We start from the raw sequence: 2,419 nt of genomic DNA, 5'->3' as shown, positions 1-2,419 counted from the left end.
GATTCAAAAAAAAAAAAAAATTAAGAATAATCCGGGAAAGTTGACCGAACTTACTGTCACGCCACCACAGGTCCGTTACTGAAGTTCGTACAACTCACCCCTCGCTTCCATACGGAAACAAATGCACGAGATCTTCGGTTGTACATTTACACCGGTTTGGTTTAAAAACTATACAGAACATAACTTTTAGGACGAAGACAGCAACCGTTATACTAATATAAAATATTACTTGATTTCTTTTAACTCTAATTACTAAGATTACGACAAAACGTCTACCCGGAGAAGAAGGTCTTCTCCACCATACTGACAAGATCCCTTTCAACGACAAGGTTTTGGATAATTGAATGGGTCGGTCTCCATAAACTAAAGAACTACCTAAGAAAAATAAAAGTCAACTGACACCATAACGAAATACTAGACTTTTAAAGGGGAAGAAAACATAGTTCCAATCTCTTTGTACCAAACCTGGGATTACACCTCTAACAAGGGTTCACTCATTTATAAGAGTCCTGGATTACAACACTGAAGACGATATTAACAAGAATTACAAGGTCTTAAAATAAACAAAAGCCAGTAACAAATAAAACTCATCCCCATGGGAGTCGACCCCATCATCTAGTAGTAGAAGACGTAGTTTACGAACCCCCAGGAGAAGAGAGAGAGGTTTATGACTACCACCACGATCAAGTGGGTCGGTGGAGTCACGAGCCGGTAGTAGACCACCCTCACCATGTTCCGGAAGCTGACGATCATCACTATCCCGAGAGCTCAGGACATGTTTACGTACCCCCAGTTCAAGAGCCGGAAGTAGTCGTAGACCCGGCGACTGTAGTTTAGTCTGAAGTGAACGTAGTAACGCAGGAGCGTCACTGGCCTATCATAAACGATGCTTACAGACAACTGAATATAAAATTATAATATAGCGTAATAAATTGATACATGACAGAATTCAGACCACATTTGTAACTATTAATATTATATTAAACCTACTTACATACCAAAAAGGGATGGAGCAGAAAAGAAATAATGTCACTATTAAATCCAAGGACAAATATAATAGAAACTTTCTTAAATTTGAAGGAACAGTTTACACTCACGGGTTGCTGGAAAAAGAATTGGCTTCTGCAAGTAACTTCTATACTAAGTTCCTAAGCCTCTTTTACAATATCAGGTCTAATGATACTCATAACTCCCAAAGTGAAATCATTCCATGCAATGTATCAAGTATCAACTGATAAGAGAGAGACAGAAGGGTCGGGGAACATATGAACAACAGGTGGATGACCTTTATCAGCAACCATATTCTACACTAAGTCTACCATAATTTACATTCCAAAAGTTTTACATTCTATTCACCAGAATCAATGATTTTCTAACATAATGACCCTCCCCACCAAATTATAGATCCAAATAAAGAGCCAACAAAAGCAGTGTACACTCTTCAATAACAATTACTCTTCAATTGTAAACGCATATATCTTCATATTGAAGGAAAACAATAGTGAAATTAAAGTTAAGAAGCCTAATTAAAAAGCAAGGCCATTAGATGCGACAATTGGCTACATAAACAAGTTTTCCTGAGAGGAAAACAAATATATTTGACATCCTTCCATCTTAATCTATAACAACATAGAACAAGCAGAGAAATAACAAAAAAAAAATAAAAAATAAAAATTATATATGCAGTAGTAGTTTACACTGGCAAAAAATTTTCAGTTGTAATTCGATTTTTTTTCTCCCTCGCAATACGTGGTTTTTCGGTGTTCGTTTTCAGGTGGAACCAAACGCGGATGAAAAATAGCTCGAAGTGCAAATGAAAGTGTACCGGATGCTAAGGAAAAACGTGTGGCCCAAAGAAACCCTAGAGAGGTGGAATTGGAGAGAGGAGCGCAGAGGAGAAAGGAGGAGGACCGATCGGAAGGTTAAGAGAGCACCGTTGAAGGATGAGATAGACGGAGGATCTGTGCAGAGTGAAGGCGGTGAAGGTGGGTTTCGGATCGGAGAGGAAGAATGGGGGGTAGAGAGAGAAAGCGAACCAGCAAGCGATAGAGAGAGAAAGAGAGAAGAGAGCTGAGAGGGTTCGGGCTTTCGGGGGAACGTAGCGGTAGCAGTTGAGTTACGCCCTGAAAAATGTTTTGTTTTATTCACATAAGGCCCACCTTAGAAATTACATTTAAGTGAGGCTTATATTTCACGTTAAACCAATTCAGCAATTCTATACGCCATTTACCCGTAGAGGTGTCTATACATCAGATTTGATTTGTATATTTGTAATATTTACTCAAATTTAATTTGAAAATTGTGAATATAAATCTAATTGTTAAGATTATTAAATTAGATTTGATCTGATCTGTACTGATTCGAATACTAATAGAATTGAATAATAAATTTTATGTTTGTATTTGTATATTTGTAAGTC

The 2,419-nt window shown here is 37.5% G+C and overlaps 1 protein-coding gene across 1 annotated transcript in view; it reads right to left on the bottom strand.

Moving 5' to 3' along the window:
- LOC107631933 (protein MODIFIER OF SNC1 1) overlaps positions 1-2,159 on the bottom strand; it is a 13,116-nt gene extending 10,957 nt beyond the window's left edge. Inside the window, exon 1 of the mRNA XM_016335531.2 lies at positions 1,826-2,159. The gene's annotated coding sequence lies outside the window, so the exon portion shown is untranslated. The remainder of the gene's footprint in view (positions 1-1,825) is intronic.

This window comes from Arachis ipaensis, chromosome B01, assembly GCF_000816755.2.
Source record: "Arachis ipaensis cultivar K30076 chromosome B01, Araip1.1, whole genome shotgun sequence".
NCBI lineage: Eukaryota > Viridiplantae > Streptophyta > Magnoliopsida > Fabales > Fabaceae > Arachis > Arachis ipaensis.
This window is presented reverse-complemented; position numbering and strand designations above follow the sequence as displayed.